Here is a 12194-nt window from a genome sequence, read left to right as displayed (position 1 = left end):
TTACCGTATGTATGTACACACAACTGTATTCAATATATAGAGTAGACAAAGTCTCGATGGGCATATTGGGCGCCGTCGGGTGGGCAGCCTCTGGTCGTGAAAAAAAAAACTTTTTTCAGCCAAAAAACATTGAATCGAGGCTGACTATCAGTGTCGGTTGAAGTCACCAACTGGCATTGATAGTGATTTTCAGTGCCGGTTCTATGCCCGGTACTGATAGTTAGTGACTATCAGTGTCGAGTAATCAGGGTTGGTTCAAAACCCGCCACCGATAGCGATTTTGAACCAGCATTGATAAGGTATTTTGGTGTAGTGATACGTGGTGGGTATAAATTCAAATTAACTTGGTGTTTAAATAATACATATAAGGTTTCACTATAGATTAAATAAAAAATCAGATGTATTTCCATTGTAGTCTCAATATTGTGGTTTCAAATTTGAATTTGAAATTTTATTAGAAGAATTTAATAGTTTATTGTACTATTCAATTTGAAATACTCATTATTGAGGACGTAGATGTGTATGACAGTAAAATGTAGAAATCAGTAAAAAAAAATAGACGAGTACGCAAGTGGTATTATTGTTGTCACTAACTACCATATTAAGAGTCACACTATTAATAACATATGCAGAAAATATTCTTCTTTCCTTATTTTCTATGTGGTAATTGATATTAATAGCCTTTGTATGGTACCGCATAATCTATTATCTTACATGGGATAAGAGAAATATTAACCATTAGATCAACTAAAATAGACGGTTCATATCAACTTGGGTGTACCTAAAAAATCCATTCTCTAAAAGAAGAAGAGAGAGAAGTCACAAGAGCATGCAATTGCAAGTTCAAATGAAGGGGAAAAGATGGTGCTACTATCATAAACAGTATCAAGTGTTCGATCGCCACTCCAGCTAGGCTGTATAGGGTTCGCTCCAATCTCCATGCGTAATCCGGCACAACCACGTGTCACACTGACGCATTCATAGCCTGATAGATAGGCTAGCAAATAGGTCAAAACCAGCAAGCTTCTCACCAATCAGGCCTCCACTATCAACTGTCATTCTCCCTCATGTCGACATTGCTCATGCACTCGGGGTGCAGCGAATCATATATGCACGCCTACTCGGCTATGGAGACGACACGACCGCGCAGTGGCCAACATGTGCCGATACTTCTATTGCTCTGTGATGTGAGAAAAAAAATTTAGTAATAGGCACAGTGATTCCCTGGTTGTGTTGCAATGGTGGATCGCTCTAGAAGTTTCGGCAACCATGGGATTGGTGTTCCTATGTCTCTGAACACTACTAGTGCTGTGTGCTAAGATGCTTAAGGTCACGATTTTGGGGTGATTTGATGGCAAGGCTGATATGGTTCTTGTGTTCGGATCCAAGTCCTAGGGTCAGGCGTGAGCCAGTACAATTGCAGGAGCCTAACCTACCTACTAATTGGACTTGGGAAAAGTAAGTAAGCCATGGATGGATGGTGATTCTGAAACTGATAATGCTTCTTCAGAATCAGACACCAGGTACCCAGGGTCCAGGACACTAGTGACCTAGCAGATATTGGATGGCACACCTTGACACAGGTGTCTTGGCTAGGTTGGACTTGAGCTCAAGCTCAAACCAGTCCAGCATGAAGCCTACATTATCTCCTGTGATATTATGCAGCTCCTCTTTCCCCTTTTCTACTTTTGAACCAGACTGAAAAAATTATGGCGATCGGACCGGTGGGGCAAATAGGCGATTAGTCTCTGGCGGTCAGACCGGAAGCTTGGCAGTCAGATCGCTTGAACCAGCGATCTCAGCATATAACCCGAAGGGGTATTCTCTGTGAGGTGAGCAAGCTCATTTGTAAAAGGAGAGAGTTCATTGTTGAGAGAGAGCTAGGGTTGGGAGAGAAGAGAAGAGTTTAAGATCCACCAAATCCAACTATGTAAGAGTGAAATTTATATAGGATTTGAAGCCTCCTCTCTCTTGTTAGCTCCCACCTCTTGTCCTTCATCTTTATAGTGGATTTCTTCTTCACCGCTGCCCGTGGTTTTTTCCAGCAAGGGGTTTTCACGTAAATCTTCATGTCTACTCTTGATTTGTTATTGCTCTTGCCATATGTGTTGATTAATTCACCATCTTGCTTGCTATTGGCTCATATGTTAAGTTGTTGCTTGTATGTATGGTTGACATACGAGGCATACATATGTTCTTTGATATGTTGATATTGGGATCATGGGGATTGATGCTCTAGTGAGTTAATTGCTGCAAGTGTATGCTTATCGATTCATTCGATAACTTGTGATGTGATACTTTGAAGCTTAGGGCTTTGTTCTTGTTCATGCTCACAAGGTGTTTGGTGAAATACTTGTGACACATTAGCTCATCGATTTCTATCACTTTTGCTACCCCTCTGTGCCCACAAATGATATCAGAGCTGTGTTATATCAGAGGCATTTGTTTAGTTGTTGCTTTGCCTTCAAGATGTCAAGTTTGGAAGTGAGCAAGTTTCATGACAATTGGTGACATTTGCTTATGGCGAGAATTGGTTTATGCTGTAGTAGATGTAGACAATTTATGCGGCTAATTTGTGATGAAGGCTATGTTGCTTATTTGAGATAAACTTGATGCTATCATTTTGTACAAGTCATTTTGTGGATGGCAATTTGATGGTGTATTTGTTCTACATGCACATTCTGGAAAGTATCCCGGTCAAGCATGAATAATTTGTTTACTATCTCTTGGTCATATATGATGAAATTTGAGACAAAACCCTTTATGCTATCTCTATGGTTGGTGCTTTTGTTGTTCTCCTGACATAAGGTTTGCTTCAGAAGATTGCATAGAGACTTATGGTGTGGGTTATAATCTTGTTGTGTCATATTTGAGACTATTTGAGTATAGTGTTGTTGATGGTAGTGATTATGGCTTATGAAGAAATTGTAGAAGTGTTGAAAATTCTTGTGCAAGGAATATGTGAGGTTTGATGTTGCAAGGCCTTTGGATATTATTTTGAGATTCTTCTTTGTCAGCTTTCGCAGTCTGAGGTGGAAATGCAACATTTGTTGAATTCTTTGTTGTTTTCTACTATTGGTGTGAGTTTGTGACAGTGCTTCTGTTTCAAATGCTATGAGACAGGTTGAAGTTCTAGTTCTATTTGTTCATACTGTTTGTCTACATTGAATGTGGCTGCCACCTTTGATCCTACTTATGGGGTTCCGTTTGTAGGGCAGTTGCTTGACATGTAGAGTTTTTTGGTATGTGTTATGTCAGGATCTGACATTGTTCATATGCTCACAGTTTGTTGCCTTCTCGGTGTGCTAAAGAGATCTATCTCATTTGGGCAACCTCAATTGCTTCTACTTCGAATTAGATTTGATATCGTTACTATCATGTGGTATTTGCAACTTGGTAAAACTTTACTTTGTGATATGGTTGAATATGGTAGAAGAGTATCTTAGTATTAGAAGTATGAGTTTCTTCTATTCTATCAGTCTTGGGCATCTAGAAAGCATACTCTTTGGTTTGAGACTGTCTTATGTTATGCTTGAGACAATTATTGTATACTAATGAGATCACTTTTGACTACAATTACTCAGTATTCAAGAGGTATTTCATTTGGGCTGTCTTGTGGTGGTTAAACCTTTGTTGTACATCCTACAGTTTGATGAAGCTCTGGGTCACATTATGAGTTGAATAGCTTCTTTATGTTGTGCAACATTATGATGCTTTGGACACTTATATGGCTTTGGGTTCTGTTTGGGAGAGTTTGATTTGCTATAGCATTGTTTCACCGCTCCACCACTGTGGTGATATTTGAGATGAAGAATAGAACATTAATTTATGAAAGCTCGTTGCATGTTCTCCCATGCGTGGTTGAGATTGTTACTTTGGCTCATTACTTGGTGTTTCATTCTACAGTGACTGATTGTAGACATCAGGAGGAGGTGTGATCTTTCATTGTTGTTTCGGCCTTTTTGGAGGCTTGACAGTTTGTTGGATCCTTAAGGCTGATTATGGTGTGCGGGGGTGCCGCTTGTGGTGATAAATTTGAATTCTCCATATTTGTTTGTCAGTAAGAATGAGTAGCAGGTATGTAACATTTGAGATGGATGCTTTTGTCATCATCTAACCCACCATTTAGTAGCATTTGCAGCCATAGTCCAAGCAATTAGGAGAGGATGTACTATAATTTGGCACATCATTCCAATCATTTCTTACTTGAGATAGAACAGATAGCTACCATTGATGTTGAGATTGATGATGATGTGATTGAGTTGATAGTCAGCCCCTTTGCGGAGATTCCTTTTGATTGCTGTTGTTAGATTATGAGGAATCATTGGTTTCTACCATCCACGTTTTGTATTTGGGCTAGCGATTTGACATTAGCTTTGTTAGTTGTATTTCAGGTAAAAGTATGAGAAGCCAAGCTCATACAAGAAGACCATTTGTGGTTTTCATGCTACTAGTTGGGCTCAAGCAATGCATGATAAAATTTGATGGCTAGTGTTGCCTTTTATGGAAGAGATGCACTTTGTTGGTTGTAGTTGGGTCTCTTGTTCTACAAGCTAATTTATTGTTGCTCCATTGTTCAAGACTTGTTGGGTTATGGAAGACTTCAATTTGGTGGAGACATTTGTTGTCATTTGGTATTCTCTCATTCGATGAAGTTTCTTTAGCAGCTTTAGTTGGCTAGAGATGTTGGTATCCTTAAGTCATTTGGTATTCTCTCATTCAATGAAGTTTTGTTGTCATTTCGTATTCTCTCATTCGATGAAGGTGTTATCTCTACTGTGAAGTTTTCTTTGTGATTTCAGTTAGTCAGAGGGATTTGGCTACCAAAAGGCATTCTCTCTATTTGTGTGAAGTTCTTTTTAGTTTGGAGTCTTGTTTGTGGTTGTCAATTTGTCTGTGATAGTTGACATTGAGTTGGAGCAGTTGAATATTTAGGATTGCTTGTGTTGAGATTGATCTGTAGTTTGTGACTAGTATTGGTATTTATTGGAGATAGTGTTTGTCTTTTGATAATTATCATGCTGGTTTAATGCATCTTCAGTGGCAGTGGAACACTAGATTTGTTTCCTTTGTTCAAGAAGATCCCTTATGAATTTATTCATCTTGAGGTTGTTTTAGATGGTTTGGTTGATAACATCTTGATTGCAGCCTCATTGGGACCATTCTGAATTGGGCCTTGGAAAGTGAAGGTTGTGCTCCTATTTAAGTCTGAGATGGAGGGATTTGAGTACAGTGTGGAGTATGTTCTCTGCATGGACTGCTATGCTTGAGTTAAGGTCAACGCTTGGTATTACGCTTAGTAGTACATTGTGGTTATCTTAGCTCTTTATGGGAGGTCTTATGTAGAATTTGGTTGTACTCCATTGGCAGCACATTCTCTCAAATCATTGTTCTAGGGGCAGTTATTCAGTCCATAGCTTTCGTGTGCTTTCAGTCGGCAGTTTGTTGTGGATAATGATGTTCACATGTGCAAGTTGCTCATTTAGTGAGTGTTGGTTGCCGAGTTATGTACTTCAGGTGGAGCATATTTGGAAAATACAGTTTAATGTTTGATCAAAGGGTAGCAAATCCGGGAGATGTTGGTTATTCTGATTTTGTTTTTGTTGGGGATCTTGATGAGAGGCACTATCGCACTGGTTATGTATTTAAGCTTTGTGGGTCTTATGTTAGCTGGAGGGCAACTTTGCAGCATACGGTTGCATTATCCACCACAGAAGCTGAGTTTATGTCTTTGGCTGCGGCAATGAAGGAGGCTATTTGGGCATTGAACAAGTTGATTGTGTTGTCTTTTGTGATAATTAAAGTATGATTCACCTTGCAAAAGATGAAAAATTTCATGAGAAAATCAAACATATTGATATGTGCAATTTCTTTATTTAGCTTCATGTGAAAAATAAAGCTTTGTATGTTGAGAAAATTGGCACAGAAGACAACCCAACTGATATGTTAACCATGGTGGTCCCGAAGGCCAAGTTTGAGCGTTGCTTGGACTTGGTTGGTGTTTGTGCTTGCCCGAGTTTCCTCCATGTGGAGCATCGAATGCGGTGAGGTTGTTACATGTTACTTGGTTCACTTGAAGATGAAGCATTTGAAGATTGAACATTTGACATCATGATGCTCAAATATCGTTGAGGTGGAGAACTGTGCAGCTCCTCTTTCCCCTTTTCTACTTTCGGACCAGGCTGGAAAGTTTGTGGCGGTCAAATCGCGGGAACGCAGAGGTGATTAGCCTCTAGCGGTTAGATAGGGAGACTGACGATCAGACCGTTGGAACCAGCGATGTCAGCATATAACCCGTAGGGGTATTTGTCGGTGACATAGGAACTAGAGGTCCCCGAGTTCCGAGGCTAGAACAGCGGAATGCCACGTGGCGCCTTCCCTCGGGGACCATCTCCCCGAGGCCCGAGAAGACCTAGTTCCTGGAGGGGTGCTCGGGGCCATGAACAGTGGCCCCCGAGCACCCAGAGTTCCCCGAGGATCTGAGAAAACAGTTCCGGGAGAGGGTGCTCGGGGCCATGAACAGTGGTCCCCGAGTACCCGTAGTTCCCCGAGGACCCGAGGAGTACCAGTTCCGGGAGGGGGCGCTTGGGGCTATGAACAGTGGTCCCCGAGTACCCGTAGTTCCCTGAGGACCCGAGAAGACACAGTTCCGGGAGGGGGCGCTCGGGGCCATGAATAGTGGCCCCCGAGCACCCGGAGTTCCCCGAGGATCCGAGCAGAGATATATCCGGGAGAGGGCGCTCGTGGCCATGAACAGTGCCTCCGAGCACCCAGAGTTCCCCGAGGACCTCAGACGCCCCTTGCCGGTGGACCCCAGAAGGGCTCAACGGTGAGGTGTCAATCGGTGGAAGACCTGATGCTGCATTTAAGAGGGAGTGTGGCCTGTCACTTCCAACCACTCCCCCCACGCTTGTCGTACTGAGTACGCCAGCCCCTGCCACCGCCTGGCAGGGGTGTGGGGACATTTAATGAGACGGGTCCCATTGCACGTCACTCTGCGGGGCCCATGAAGGAAACAGCTTGGAGATAACGTCTCAGGGCTCGAGGCATATCACCTGCCCCCGTGCTGCGTCAGACCAGCTCTGACCGAGTGGGCATGCGGGGTTGTTCGATGGCTGCCCGATGGGCCCCCCCACTGCACCGGCTAAAAGTTGGCGTAATGAGCGACAAGACCAGCTGAGGGCGGATTTTTAACCCCCTGTAACATCAAACTGCAGCCCTATGATGGTTGCTTTCTATTTATGGCTCATGTGAACTCGTGCCCTCCTTTCTGGGCACGCCAAGCCTCCCCGATCAGGATAAAAGGGGGGTGCACTCTGGAGAAGAAAAAGTCTAACAGGTGAGGGTCAACAAGTCTAACAAGTGAAGGGAAGCTCAAGCACAAGTCTGGGAAGCTGCGCAGAGGTTCACCAAGCTCAAAGCAAGACCAAAGCTCTAGACTTAGACAGAAAACCTTGTAACACAAGAGATCCAGAGAGAGGCATTCCCAGAGCATTAATAGCATACACATAGGAGTAGGGTATTACGCTCCATGCAGCTCGAACCAGTCTAAAAATCCCTTGCGTATTTACTCCCACTAGCAGTCGATCATCCGTCCCGCCTACATCTCATATACTCGCATTAAATCCACATACGAGGTAGATTCAGAATCATCCCCCTGGCCGAATCTCAAAGGGGGTCCCCCAGGATCCCTGCTTGAGGAGTTCATCCTCCGACAGTTGGCGCCAGGTAGGGGGTTCCATCCCTGATTCGCCTTGTTTTCTGCAGGAAAAATGGCAGCCGGACATCGTCTTCAGCGCACTGGCTCAAACTCAAGCGAAGAAGTGGAGCACGAGGACCAGGAGGCCCCAGCTCCTGCTGTTCCTCAGCAGCAGCAGTAGTCAGCCCGTACGGCGCCCCCCTCCCTTGGGGACAACGGCGCAGGGCCAAGTAGGGCCGCCGCCGTCGTAGGCGGGACACCCAACCCTCAGCAAGCGGCAAATGCCACAAGATCTACGTCTAGACAGCGCCAGGCGCTGTTACGGCGTAGGCTCACCTTCGGTGATGCCAGCCCTGGGAGTGCTTTGCTTGCGGCGCAAGCACTCCTCAGGCACCCGTCTGTCCAGGCAGCGGGGGAAAACCCGGAAGGCCGTTGGTTGCAGGAGGTGGCTGCCTTGGTAGGCACGGCTCACCGGCAGGTGCTGGCTGAAAGCTCCCGCACCACCTCTCACCGCGGTGCCACAAGAGCCGGTCCATCTTCGGGTGGTGGCAGAACCGGCCGAGGGGGCTCCAGGCAGAGCGCCGCCCCCCTGGCTACAACAGGAGCTTAGGACCTCCGCTTGCACCTCAACGAGCGGAGGGCTGTCGAGGATGCGCACGTCACCCTGGACCGTCACCGGGAGTCCCAGCGCGAGGCCGAGGCAGGGGACCAGGCTTCCTCTATGCCGGCTCGCGACCGCTGGGGTTCCCCGGCGTGCCGGTGTTCGCCCCCTAAGGGCACTGCTGGCACCGTGGGATATGGCACGGGCTGCCGGGCATTCACCAGCGAGCTCCATCAACTGGCCCACAAAGTTCCGGCCAGAGCTACCGAAGAAGTACGACGGGTCCATCAACCCCGTCGAGTTCCTCCAAATCTACACCACCGCCGTCCAAGAGGCAGGCGGGAATGAAAAGGTAATGGCCAATTACTTCCATGTAGCCTTGAGGGGCTCTGCCCGCTCTTGGCTTATGAACTTACCCCCAGGATCCATTGGTTCCTGGGATGATCTGTGCGACCAATTTGTGGCTAATTTCTAGGGCACTTTCACGCGCCCTGGCTTGGAGTGCGACCTCCATGCCATTAATCAGCAAGAGGGGGAGACGTTGAGGCGCTTCATACAGCGTTTCAACCAGGTCCGCAACACCATCCCACGGATCACCCCCCACGCCATCATAGTCGCATTCCGGCAGGGCGTCCGCGATGAGCGGATGCTTGAAAAGCTAGGTACGCATGAGGTCGAATCCACCGCGGAGCTCTTCTCGTTGGCCGACAAGTGTGCAAAGGCGGCGGAGGCTCGGGCATGGCATGTCCCGCTCCTTGAGAAACCCGCTGCCAACAAGGCAGGTCCTTCCCGCTCCGACAAGTGGGAAAAGAAAAAGAGAAAGAAGCGCGACGCTGCCCCTGTCGTGCTGGCGGAGGGCCCTGCCCACAGGCCGGCATGTCGGGCGGCTATCGACAAGAAGCTCGCTCCCGCGAGGCCCGAGCCGGGAAAATGGTGTGAAATCCACCAGACTAACTGGCACGACCTCACTGAGTGCCGGACGATCAAGGGCATCGTCGAGCGGCGCCAGAAGGAGCGCAAGGAGCGCCGCAGGGGTGGCGATGACAGAGCCGCCCCCAAAAATCAAGAGCACGGGTTCCAAGAGCCCGAGCACACCGTCGCTTTCATCGACGGAGGCGCATACACGCCCTCCTCTCGTCGCTGCGTCAAGACAATGCGGCGTGAGGTGTGCTCGGCAGCCCCGGACGCTGCGACCGCAAGGCCCCTGAAGTGGTCGGAGACCCCGATCACCTTCAGTCAGGTGGACCACCCCGCGAGTACTGCAGGGGTGGGGCAACTACCTCTAGTGGTATCCCCCACCATCTGCAATGTGAAGGTCAGTCGGGTGCTGATCGATGGGGGAGCAGCCCTAAACCTCCTGCCCTAGGAGGCCTTCAAGAAGCTGCAGGTGCCATCGAGGAGCCTAAAGCCGTCTCTCTCCTTCTACGGGGTGACACCGGGACACACACTCCCCCTCGGGCAGGTCGAGCTGCCCGTCACCTTCAGGAGCCGGGACAATTTCCAGACGGAGAACATCATCTTCGATGTCGCGGAAGTCCCTCTCCCCTACAACACCATCCTTGGGCGCCCGGCGCTTGCCCGGTTTATGGTGGTGACGCACTATGCTTACCTCACGGTGAAGATGTCAGGCCCCGATGGCACCTGCAGCTTCTTGAAGGCCTCCTGGGATAGGAGGTTTAGGTCTGCTCTCCCATCGATCAACACCCGGCTGACCTTCACATTGCAGATGGTGGGGGACACCACCAGAGGTAGTCGCCCCACCCCTGCAGTACTCGCGGGGTGGTCTGCCTGGCTGAAGGTGATCGGGGTCTCCGACCACTTCAGGGGCATTGCGGCCGCAGCGCCCAGGGTTGCCGAGCACACCTCACGCTGCATTGTCTTGACGCAGCGAAGAGAGGAGGGCATGTATGCACATCCGTCGATGAAATCAACGGTGTGCTCGGGCTCTTGGAACCCGAGCTCTTGATTTTCGGTGGTGGCTGTGTCATCACCACCCCTACGGCGCTCCTCGCGCTCCTTCTGGCACCGCTTGACGAGGCCCTTGACCTACCGACACTCAGTGAGGTCGTGCCAGTCAGTTTGGTGGATTTCACACCATTTTCCCGGCTCGTGCCTCGCGGGAGCGGGCTTCTTGTCGACAGCCGCCCGGCGTGCCAGCCTGCGGGCAGGGCCCTTCGCCTGGCGCTATCCGGACGTAGATCTTGCAGCGTTTTCCGCTTGCTAAGGGCTGGGCAGCCCGCCTGCGACGACAGAAGCCCTGCTTGGCCCAGCGCCGTTGTCCCCAAGCGAGGGGGCGCCGTACGGGCCAGCTGCTGCTGCTGTTGAGGAACAGCAGGTGCTGAGGCCTCCTGGGCCACATGCTCTACTTCTTCGCTCGGGTTTGAGCCAGTGCGTTGAAGACGATGTCCGCCCACCATTTTTCTTGCAGAAAACAAGGCGGATTCAAGGATGCAACCCCACTACCTGGCGCGCCAGCTGTCGGAAGATGAACTCCTCAAGCGGGGATCCTGGGGGACCCCCTTTGAGATTCGGCTGGGGGGATGATTCTGAATCTACCTCGTACGTGGATTTAATGCGAATATATGAGATGTAGGCGGGACGGATGATCGACTGCTAGTGGGAGTAAATGCGCAAGGAATTTTTAGACAGGTTCGGGCCGCACGGAGCGTAATACCTTACTCCTGTGTGTATGCTATTAATGCTCTTGGAATGCCTCTCTCTGGATCTCTTGTGTTACAAGGTTTTTTGGTCTAAGTCTAGAGCTTCGGTCTTCAAGCGCCGATCTCTTTGAGCTTGTTCTTCTTCGATCCGTCAAAGCTTGTCCTTCTCCGGAGTGCACCCCCCCTTTTATCCTGTTCGGAGAGGCTTGGCATGCCTAGAAAGGAGGCACGAGTTCCTATGAGTCATAAATGGAAAGCAACCATCATGGGGCTGCAGTTTGATGTTACAGGGGGTTGAAAATGCACCCTCGGCTGGTCTTGTCGCCCATTACGCCAACTTTTAGCCGGTGCAGTGGGGGGGGCACCGGGCAGCCGCCGAACAGCCCCGCATGCCCGCTCGGTCAGAGCTGGTCTGACGCAGCAGGGGGGCAGGCGATATGCCTGGAGCCCAGCGACGTTATCTCCAAGTCGTTTCCTTCATGGGCCCCGCAGGGTGACGTGCGATGGGACCCGTCGCATTAAATGTCCCCACGCCCCTGCCAAGCGGTGGCAGAGGCTGGCGTACTCAGTACGACAGGCGTGGGGGGGAGTGGTTGGAAGTGACAGGCCACACCCTCTTAAATGCAGCATCGAGCCTTCCACCGATTGACACCTCACCGTTGGGCCCTTCTGGGGTCCACCGGTAAGGGGTTTCTCAGGTCCTCGGGGAACTCTGGATGCTCGGGGGCCACTGTTCATGGCCCCGAGCGCCCTCTCCCGGATATGTCTCTGCTCGGATCCTCAGGGAACTCCGAGTGCTCGGGGGCCACTGTTCATGGCCCCGAGAGCCCCCTCTCGGAACTGTCTTCTCGGGACCTCGTGGAACTACGGGTACTTGGGGACCACTGTTCATGGCCCCGAGCACCCTCTCTCGGAACTGTCTTCTTGGGTCCTCAGGGAACTACGGGTACTCGGAGACCACTGTTCATGGCCCCGAGCACCCTCTCCCAGGACTGGGTCTTCTCGGGCCTCGGGGAGATGGTCTCTGAGGGAAGGCACCACGTGGCATTCTGCTGTCCTGGCCTCAGGACTCGGGGACCCCTGGTTCCCATGTCACCGACAATCGCCTTTCATCTCGTAGATATGAATGCGTGGACAACTCCCCACATGAAGGTGAGCACGTATGGACCTCAGGAGCGATAAATGGATAAATAAAGTAGTGCGGTTTTCCTTGGTTAAGTACAAGTCGCTAGAA

The sequence above is a fragment of the Phragmites australis genome, chromosome 6 (assembly GCF_958298935.1).
Source record: "Phragmites australis chromosome 6, lpPhrAust1.1, whole genome shotgun sequence".
NCBI classification, from domain to species: domain Eukaryota; kingdom Viridiplantae; phylum Streptophyta; class Magnoliopsida; order Poales; family Poaceae; genus Phragmites; species Phragmites australis.
Note: the sequence above shows the minus strand (reverse complement) of the source record.